Source organism: Melopsittacus undulatus, chromosome 8 (genome assembly GCF_012275295.1).
Source record: "Melopsittacus undulatus isolate bMelUnd1 chromosome 8, bMelUnd1.mat.Z, whole genome shotgun sequence".
In the NCBI taxonomy this organism is placed as follows: Eukaryota; Metazoa; Chordata; class Aves; order Psittaciformes; family Psittaculidae; genus Melopsittacus; species Melopsittacus undulatus.
In genome coordinates this window covers 9025306-9035913 of record NC_047534.1, presented here as the reverse complement: position 1 = coordinate 9035913, position 10608 = coordinate 9025306, and positions in this window count along the sequence as shown.

Genomic DNA, 10608 nt, shown 5'->3' with positions numbered 1-10608 from the left:
ATGCACAGCTTCACATGTTGGCCAGCCTAAAACCATGGATCCCTACTGCTCCTAGTGGTAAGGAGAAAGATTCTGGGACAGGACAACTTTGGAAAGCTTTTGCATTACTGATCTCATTTAATGGCCCATTTAAGTTCTCACTGAATTCAGTGAAGAACTCCCGTTGACTTCCGTGGGAAGGGCCAAACTCTGAATTGAATAAATAAATTCTCTTTTTCCCCAGGGAGAACAGCTACTGCTTTAGAAGAATAATGACCGCAGTGGAGATAAGCAAGGAAAAAACCCAAGCCTGTAGCTGTTTCAGACAGTTCTGGGGATATGATTAAACTGTGGTACAAATTGTCAATTTTTGCTTTGCAATTCTTCTTAATTCCCCTTCATTCCAAGTGCCAGTGTTTAAAATGTCAGCCTTTACTTTGAATATTGTTGCTCTTTTTATCTTGACTCACCACCGCCTTGATGCAGTTTGCAATAAGTGAACACATTTTGGGGGCTTTTTTCCCCCCTCATTGCAAGGCTTAAACTTTTCAGACAGATTTTTTGACTCCTTGAAGGCAGAATGCTGTGAGTCACAAAGCTGATGGCGTGCCTCACTGTATAAACATTATGTGCATGTTTGTACTTACTCCTTTAAAGCTTTTAGGACAGAGAAAGATCAAATGATGCATCAATTGCCACTGCCTTTTTGGTTTTGGATGACACATATAAGCGTTGTGAACCCAAAAAGAAGAGCAAAAGAAGTTATATGGGGGGTTCACTAATACATAGAAAAATGCCCTTTTTAACCCATATGCTTTAGTAGCTGACTGTAACACAAAGCCATAAGATAGATGTGCTTCCCTTGCACACTCATACATATACATGCATTTAAGCGCCTTTTACACTGCTGCATGAAGGCTTTTAGATTCCATTCTCCCAGCACATCTATTCACGCAGCAAACACAGCTCTAACCCAAAGAATATGATGGATTCAAAACAGCAGACAGGTGGTTATTGTAAAATCTAATTTCAAATCTGCATATGGCTGATGCTCTGATTAAGCTCTGCTTCTAGAGCACTCAGAATAAACAAACCCATTTGACATGATGACAACATAACCTTTGGATGTCCTTTGCTGTGCACACTCTGTGTCCAATAAGATACATACCATACTTCCCATATGTAATGGCTGCAATGCAGATGGCAAGGCTTGCAAATGCAGAATTTCTACACAGAAAACAAGGACATTAACACTGCTTTTGCAAAATGTGATTTTATGATAGATTCCTATTCCTGCTGGTATTAATACACATTGGGAATAACATCAGCTACATCCAGAGCATGTGCTTGAATCATTACAACCAGCCCAGCAAGGAGCAAAATCTACCTCCAGCACAGCAAATCAGTTCAGCAGCTTCTCAGACAAACCAGAACAAGGGCTGCTGGTATTCAAGATGCCATGTCTGCATGTGTCTTCCAAACCCTAGTCAAAGACTTACAGCTGCTTCATACCTTAAGGGAGAAGAGCATCATTCCAAAAAAGTGGAGAAAGAAAGGAAAGAAATCTGATGTCTATTTCAAAGTATTTTCATTAGAATCTTCCTAAAGCAACTGATGGGACTTTCTGCTGCAAGGGCGAAAATGGGGAGAAAAGTGGCAGGGCAAGATAAGATGAGATGTCTTACTCTGCTGTCCATGTGCCAAATCCTTATCATCACTTGAGCCTGCTGGAATAGCTGGCTACCACTCTGCCTAGAAATAAGCTTCTTATCTCCAGATGTTTTTCTAAATGGCAAACTATTGTAGCTGGTGCTTCCCCACTGCTGTTGGCGGCCCATAAAGGTCCAGCTTCAATCATCACTACAAGATGAGCTTTGCTCCCCCACAGCGTCGTCCCTCCAACAAAGTTATCTTCAATTCACTCTTCCAGTCATATCTATCAACACGTTTGTCTCCTTGAGGGTTTCATGGAAACACAGTTTCCCGCTGTGGTTTTCAGGCCTTTTTCTGCCTTGGTTTTTACCCTGAAGAGGAAAGTCCATGTGGCTTTATTCAAGAAGTTCTGGGCAAGTGGGATCAGGACCTGCACCCAGGAGAAGTGAAGGGCTGGAAAGCACTGGCACAGAGATCCTGAACAGTGGAGTTAGGAAATGGAGCAAATACTCTTAGCTCGGAGTGCAAGCCAGACTCTGAGCTGCAGATCCGTCCCAGCTGTCAAAGCAGAACGTGGCAAACTCTATTCACCTGCCTTTACCCCCTGCTGCAGCCCAGAAGAGACCCGACACACAATGTGGGTGAAGGGGATGGTTTACTATGGGGTAGGACAGCTCTATCTTGCTGGCTCCTCATATTGCAGGCTTTTGGCAGCAAGGATTAGCTTTGACTTTGCCATAGGAACCTGTATTTATTGTAGCTCAAGGACTGACTCGGTATAAGGGTCTCTGTGTTTGTTATGTGTGCAGAAAACACCTGAAGTGACCTGAGCTGAATTCCACCCCTCACTGATGGCCAAGGTGCAAGCTAAACCCTGCTGGCTGCTGCCCCAGCTCATGTGTTGACTGATCCCTTCGATCTCTTCTCCCAGATTCCCATGTAGCAGCATACCCAGATAGCTTTGTTTGAAGTAGGGAAAGGTTATCCCCTTCTCCCAGATCGTTCCTGATGTGCTCCAGAGGTCAGCAAGAAGCCTCAGCTGCAGTGCCTCTGCTCAGGCTCTAGCTCCCTGAAGCACGTGAGTGGCATAGCAGCAGGTCTCATGCCAGCGATGATGCAGTTTCCAGCAGGAACTGGGCTGACATCAGTGTGACAGAAACAGATTCCAGCTACTGACAAACAGGGAAGGTTCTACAACCCATTTCCAAGACTCATCCAGCCTTTGGTCTCAGCTGTCTCTAATTAGTCCATCAACACGGACATCTGTGAATGTTCCTGAGCTGAAGCCAAGATACAATTTCCCAGGCTCCTGCATTTTCAGTAGCCAACAGTCTTTAAATATCATTGCATTTCCCTCCTCCTTCTCTGCAGTTTTCCTAAGCTCTTATCCCTGCCTGGTTTGGCATTACCTACCACAGGATATCCCTCTCGTCACATCTCCCGTCCCCGCCTCATGCTGCAGCCGGGAGGAAACTGCTGGCACTATGCCCTGGAAAGCACTCCTCTGCTCCACTTCAGAAGCAGCCTCTGCTGATGCTGCATCTTCTGTAGCACATCTGGATTATTAACTGGCCACCTGGCAGCTCCCTAATTGGCAATATCTGTAAAAGCATATTTTTCTCTTTTCTTAAGTCTCCAGATAAAGTGGTTAAATTTGATCTAAAATCCTCAGGTCCTCAGTGCCTCACATAATTCCTAATGGCCTTGCTTATGCCATAAAGATTACTGCTTGCACTCACACGCTTTCTGTTTTGTCTTTACCATACATCCTGGCAGGGAACTGAATGACACAGCATAATCTACTAGAGCTATTTCCATAGTAAACAGAGATAAAAACCACAGCCAAAGGTCACGCAGCCTCTGAGGAAGCAGGCACCGCATACTACTGTATCAAGCACTCAAATCCAAGTTTCCACTCTAAAGAAACCTGTCCCAGCAGGAGCCATCACTGCCCGGTTCAGCCATGCTCCCTTCCAGCATGCTGACCACATCTCAGCACTAGCCATAGAACCATAGAATCAACTAGGTTGGAAAAGAGCTTTAAGATCATCAAGTCCAACCTTTACCCCACCACCCCTGTGAAGTCCACCACTAAACCATGTTACTCTAAAGGTCTCATCTAGATGGTTTTTGAACACTTGCAGGGAATGGTGACTCCACCACTGACCTGGGCAGCCTGTTCCAAGGCCTCACCACCCTTTCAGGGAAGAAATTTTCCCTAATATCCAATCTAAACCTCCCCTGGTGCAGATTGAGGCTGTTGCCTCTTCTCCTATCAAGTCCTGTAATAGCAGAGCCCTCAGTGGCTTCACACAGTCACTGCATGCAAGCCAAGTGTCATCAGCTGATGGTGTTGAAGGAAAATGGTGACTGCCGGGTCCTGTGTGTAAATATGAGTTTGAGGTCATGTTCTTCCAACGACCTGATTTTGCAATAAAGACAGGACCTCTGCGGCCTGTGACTCGCTCGCTCACAGGTCCCCTCGACTCAGTGCAGTGGGAGAGTTCCCTGGAGAAGGGACAGCGCTGCCAGGACTCCTCTGCTTTGGAACTCACTCCTCGCATTGAGGCCAAAAAACCTTGGATACGGTACACTTTGGGTCATGCTAAAAAGCCCAGAGTATTTTCAGACTTCCGAGGAGAGAACATTATATTTATAGAGAAGTTCAGGTTTTCAGTTGCTTTTGTAATTCATTTTGTTTATGACTGGTTTATTCAAGCTGTAGTGCTGAGGAGTTAAGCTGTTAGATTTCTTTTCCAGGCTTGCATTTCTAACTGTTTGCAGACATAGGACAGAGCTATTTTTGTAATATAAATCATTACAGAGAGAGTATCTCACAGGCCCCACTGAAGCAAATTCCTAAGGAAGGGAGCTCTATTTTTAAAGAAAATTTCTACTTGGTATTTGTTTTAATTTAATGACTGAGAAACATCAGCCTTTCTGCAGCAGGGAAGTATCCCCATTTCTCAGGAAGACAAATCCAGCAGAATGAGAGCCATTCCCACCAAGAGGAGCTGGATGGGAGCTGCAGACGTGGGTTCCCCAGCCCTGGGGATGCAGTGTGACCCTGGCAAGGGGGGACTGAGCAAATGGGGGACCCAGGTCTCCAAAGTGACACAACTTCAGAGATAAAGATAATATACTGCCCGTGCCCACCTTAGAAAAGTGAGAGGATATTTCTTACAAAGGTCAGAGTGTGGGATTTTAAAGAACCAGGCAAACTCAGTCTCCCACCCAAGGTCATCTCTCTGAGACTCAAGGATAAGATTGCAGGATAAATGCTGTGCTGTTCGGTTGAGTTGCAAACTCACAGATTACTTTCTTAGAAGAACACTATGATCCCTGGAAGCTGTTTGAGTAACTGTGCTATGACTCTTCCCATTTGATTCACACTAATCTAACAAGTCACAGTTTAAAATATTCATTTCCTATTCATATGAACATTAAAAACTCTATCAAACCTAGAAAGAGGCCAGGGAGGAACTGGCTTTTACAGTTTTCTCCTTTCCGGCAATGGCCTAAGATGTGAGTTAACACAGAAACAGATGTGGTCAAGCAACTAAATCAGCAAAGCTTTATAACTGAGCCCTGGGGCTGTGCAGCTGTAAAATGCAGCAAAAGTTATCACAAAAGCATTTAAATATGGCTGGCAAGAGAAAAGCTTTTAATTTATGAATCAAATGACCAAACCAGGCAAAATAGAGATCACTTAAAGCTTTTGGAGAAAAATACCAACATCAACAGAAATCAGCCCTACTTCTGAGCTGCAAAGGAACAACTATGGGAATAAGTTTAGGATCATTCAGCTGCAAAGACCAAATCATCATTTACAAAAAACACAATGCCCATCTCAGCTTCAGAATTCAACAGGTTCAAAAGGGCAGGACTATTTTTATTACAAAAGGCTCCATTTCCAGTCATTCCCTCACAGCAGCAGAGACCATTACATCTGGTTTTCCCATCTCACTAAGCAGATGTGCAAAATACTGTATCACATAGTAGAACTAAATTGGTGAGCTAAGAGGGTGATTTGCATTCTAAAACACTGCAGTGCTGTAGCTGAGAAATAAAGGGAATTACTGAGTCTTTCTACCTTGTAGGAACCTTGGTTTTACCCATCTGTTTCTGTTGTTTGATTCTTTTTCCCTCCTGCCCATTCTTACGCATTTACCCTGTGGTGTTTTCACTAGGACACAGCTCTGCTGAAGAGAGAGGCTACAAATCCAGCTAAATGTAATCAATATAAATGAACAGAGTCCTTTCTGAATTAAAATTTCCTTCTCACGAGGAATGTCTTCTGTGGACATTAATGGAAACCAAAACCTCTGCACACAGCAGCTAACACTGTGTTCTCTGCATTCAGATTCAGAGCCGCACTTGAAAGCAAACCTGTCTTCATCACAGATTGAACCAATCTTGTATGCAAAAGTCTGCTCAAATCCAGGTGGTAGAAGTCCTCCTTGCCACTGGGTGCTCCCCTGGGCATTTGACCAAAGAAACTTGCAGGTTAGACAGTAACACGCTTGGTCCCAGGTTTGCTTCCTGTATTATACAGGTAGCAGGACGTTATGTTCCTCCCTCACATTGTGCCCAGTAACTTGTAGGTGATCAAGTAATGCTATCAGGGAAGATGGCTGCTCCTGAGCAATGTCCTAGTGTGGGTCCAGCCCTATCTGCTGCCTCATCCCACTGTGCCAATAGCTCAACCCACATCACCTGCCATCACGGGTGACAAACTGCATGCCCACTGACCTCAGAAGAGCAGTTTACGAGTTAAGGACTGCATTAGCCCTTTCCCTAGGGAGGAAGCTTACTTCTCCTCCTCCCTGCAGCATCCCTTTTACGGCATTGAACTGGGGACTTCGTTAGCAACACAAATAATTTTCCAAGCAGAAAAGGGAAAAAAGTAGATCTGATCTCATCCTGACTTCCTCCCCCACTGGAAGAAACGGAGCGGCTGTGGCCAGCACACGATCGCCATCTCGTCCCCATCCCACTGGGATGCCATTGAAAGGTTATGAAAATACTACACAGGAGGGAGAAGGGAGTTATCTATCTCCCTCCATTGCACAGGCCTGCTCCTCTGCAAGCCTGGACCCATCACAGAGGGGAGAATCTGCTGAAAACAAGCCCTAGCTGCTCTTGAGGAGCAAAGATGTGCCAGAGCAGGCAGGACAATGTATACCAGTATGTGCAGGCTCCTGAGTTCAATCAGAGTAGCACATTATCCACCCAAAATTACCCTTCTGCTCCGCTACACACGAGTTTCCAGGGCAGCTGTGTTTGCTCACCTCTGAGAGCACGAATTTCTTTCTATTCAAGTAAAATACCTGTGCACTTCACATGCAGATACTCCAATGGCAGTGGAGCAAATAGATACTCAAACTGTTGCGCTGCCAAAGCCCTTTGATATGAGAGTCTCATTATGAAGGTCTTTATCAGCCAAAGAGATTAATTTCACCACCAAAACAGCCTTTTTCAGATAGCATTGTACCCCTCCAGCTGCCAGAGATGGGTGAACAGCACTTTCACCAGCCAACATTTCTGAAGGCAGAGAGCAGTGCCCAGACCACATCTTCCACAAAAGCTACAAGCCCTGAGAGCTTTGGCTGAAGGAATTCATGCAAATCCCAGGATCAGCCCTCAGAAAAGCTGCCATGTTTTCCACTGAGGGCTGACTCTTCTGATGACCACCCAGTTAGTTGCTGTTTTCTCCAAGATGATGCACTTAGCCCTCCTTGCAGCCCAGCTGCTGTGCTCCCTACTTTTCCCTTTCTCCCACCATCTCCTCTCCACCTTACCTACATGGATGTTTCTCTCATCTCTCCAACTTTGATACTAATTTCATCCTACAGCATCTCATTATAATTAGTTCTTAATTGCCACTCAACACAGGGATCACTTTGGAAGACCATAATCATTCTTCCTTGAGGAATAATTTGAAAGTTAAAAGCTCATTATGTGCCCCTGTACACGTTTTGGGTAATGAGAATGATTTCAAGAGGCAAATTTAAACACAGCTGCTCTCACAAGCTCTGCACACAAGATTTGTACAGTTTTTTGGAGCAGCAGTAGCATTTCCAAGGGTTAAACCACAGAAATCAGTGTCGACTACCAGCCTTCCTCCCTCTGGTATCCACTGTGTCTTTATACTGAAAGTGGGAACATTTTAAGGAGCACCTGTAAAATGTGAGGGATAAATGTCATGGTAAAGCTGTGTTGCCACTGCTCTGCTGGAATTGATGCCCTCAGCCAAGTGCAGGACATCAGAAAGTCTACAGGGTAGACACAAGGAGCCAAGAGATAAGCAGACTGACAGAAGAAACTCATCCTTAGGTATATACAAAGCTTTGGCCAAGACTTGCTTCATTCCTGAACAAGCTGGACTCCTGTGAGATTTGAAAACAAGCAGTTTGCCAGCAGAAATTACAGCTGAGTGCCAGCCCACTTGATTTAGTCACCTACCTGCCAGGGCAACAGTGCAGAGACAGAGGACTAAATGCTTTCTTGCAGGGTAATGCCTCATATGCACCATGCCTCTTAAACCAGCCATCCTGGCAGCGCTCTGGAAAACACCACACTGAAATAAAAAGGGAGAAATTGATTTATTGATTTATTGGTTTGTTGGAGTTTACTGATGCTGTTCTCCTTCCCACCCCCTTTTTTCATTTTCAGGAGATGCCATTAGTTTTGGTAGGGTCTGAATGGCTGCACAGCTCAAGCAGCTCTGGGAAAACCCTTAGAGACTCTGTACAGAAGTACAGTTTTGGAGAAGTGCAGTGATTCACAATCCTTATGACTAGCAAGTTTCTCCTTTTTGAAACACACTGAAACAAGCCTCCAAGGGTGTGGGACAAAATGAGATGCTCAGAAGACACACTAATACCCCCATACAGCCTCCTCTGGCAGCAGCCCCTCCACCAGCAGGCAGCCCTGGAGCTGAGAAGTGCATCAAATACCAGCTTGAGGAAGACCCTAAACAACACCTCCCTGCAGAAGCCAAGCCTGCACTACATGTCAAAAATGAAGTAAAGGTCTGTAACATGCCAGAGAAGTCTCCTGCAACAGAAACAGAGGAATGACTCATTTCCTCTGTAGCTGCTGCTCCAGTGCTTCACTTGCACAGGCAGTGAAGCAGCTCCCTGTGCCATGCCAGCAGGAACTGGGAAGCTGCAGTTTCCAGTATAGGATCATAGAATAGTTAGGGTTGGAAAGGACCTTAAGATCATCTAGTTCCAACTCCCCTGTCATGGGCAGGGACACCTCACACTAAACCATGTCACCCAAGGCTCTGTCCAACCTGGCCTTCAACACCTGAATTTCAACTAGGACTTGTCTTTAAAACCAGTGATCCCAGATTGTGATTTGGAATAGCACAGGAGACAGACTGGTGAACCATTCCCCAGCGCTCCCTCCTCAATGGGAGGATTTCAACATTTTAATTTTGCACAGAATAAAGCACTGGAAGAGCTGCACTCTCCCTTGCCCTCCCCTGAAGCATGGCTAGTAAGCACACTGATTTGCTAGCGAACTCAGCTCCATGTTTCTCTTCTCCCCTACTTGAAACTGGAAAGGTGGGGACTGAAACAGCAGTGAAGTAGGCTATCTTGTTGGATTTTGCTACCATTCTTCCTGTTTCTACAGCTAGCAGGTTTCTATCTGCAGTGGGACTCTGCAAAGAACCTCTTCCATTTTCTCCACTGGGAGTCTATCATAACGATAATTTTTCTTCTCTGATACCTAGTAACCCTCACAGCATAATCCCCATCACTCCTGTTTTCTTGATTCCTTACCTCCCCACTTTTCTCCCCCTTCCCAGATTATTGTATGGACTTTCAGAAGGGATAGAAGCCAACAGAGGATCACAAGTATCATGAAAACACTAGCAAACCCTTATTACATGCAGTCCAGCCCAGAGAACCGAGTATCCTCCATGCAGCTTTGGTCCTAGTTTTAGGGAAAGGGGGAAATTCCCAGGGGTAGGGGTTTCAAGAAATGCATCCTGTAACTTGAGTATACAGAAATATTCTGGTTCTCTGCATCAGCATTGCTATTCTTTCAGAGGAAAAAAATAAGGCTTCCTTAACACAGAAAACTGGTACATGATGACATTTGATGCATACACATTTGTAACCTTTTAGAGTTTTGCCTGTAAATCGCTATTTGAGTCCTAACAGCCTGTGGCACAAATACACAACATACGTTATCTATAGCTGTGTTGCTGATCAAGTATTACAGTGCTTTGAATCTCTTATAAAGCAGTTGCACATATGCCAATTCTTGGTTACATATTTAAAATAGGACATTGCAGGCACACACACCAGAGCACAGGTAGTCTCTTAATTAGGGATACCATGAGTTTAAGAAACCCACAATGTACAGACAGATCTGTCTATGGTCAGCCCTCCATGTCCTGCTTATTGGAGAGTTGTGTTATCAGACCCCTTGAGTAAGCCAAGTGCTGTGCTCTGAAGCATCAGCAAGCGCTGAAGGTGAATCCATGTACTTAAAGGGATGCAGGTCCTTCCCCACATCGACTGTCAGCTTCCCAGTGCCATTGGTCCAATGAAAATGGGGCTGGCTGCTTTTCTGACAGCTACTCAAACTAATTACCACCCGTCGGAATGTCACTTACCTCAGGGAAGACTCACCAGGCAAACATCTGAAGAGGTGACACAGGAAATAAGCCAGCCTAGGAAAACAAATTTCTCATGTCTGAACTCCTTTGGAGCCTTATGAAAATATGCACAAATAAAGAGTCCCTTCCCCTGCAGGCAGCTTTAACTTGCATTTGCAGAACTTCATCAGCAATTCACTCCCGACCTTGGCTGCATTACAAGGGAGTTATTTGCACAGGGATGGAAAGATTTTAAACAATTTATGCAGTGAGTTGGATGCAAACAGGGTTTTCTTTAAACACCGAGCATGCAAGTCCTTAGGCCAGTTAATTTTTTGTTAACAGATTTATCGTGAAAA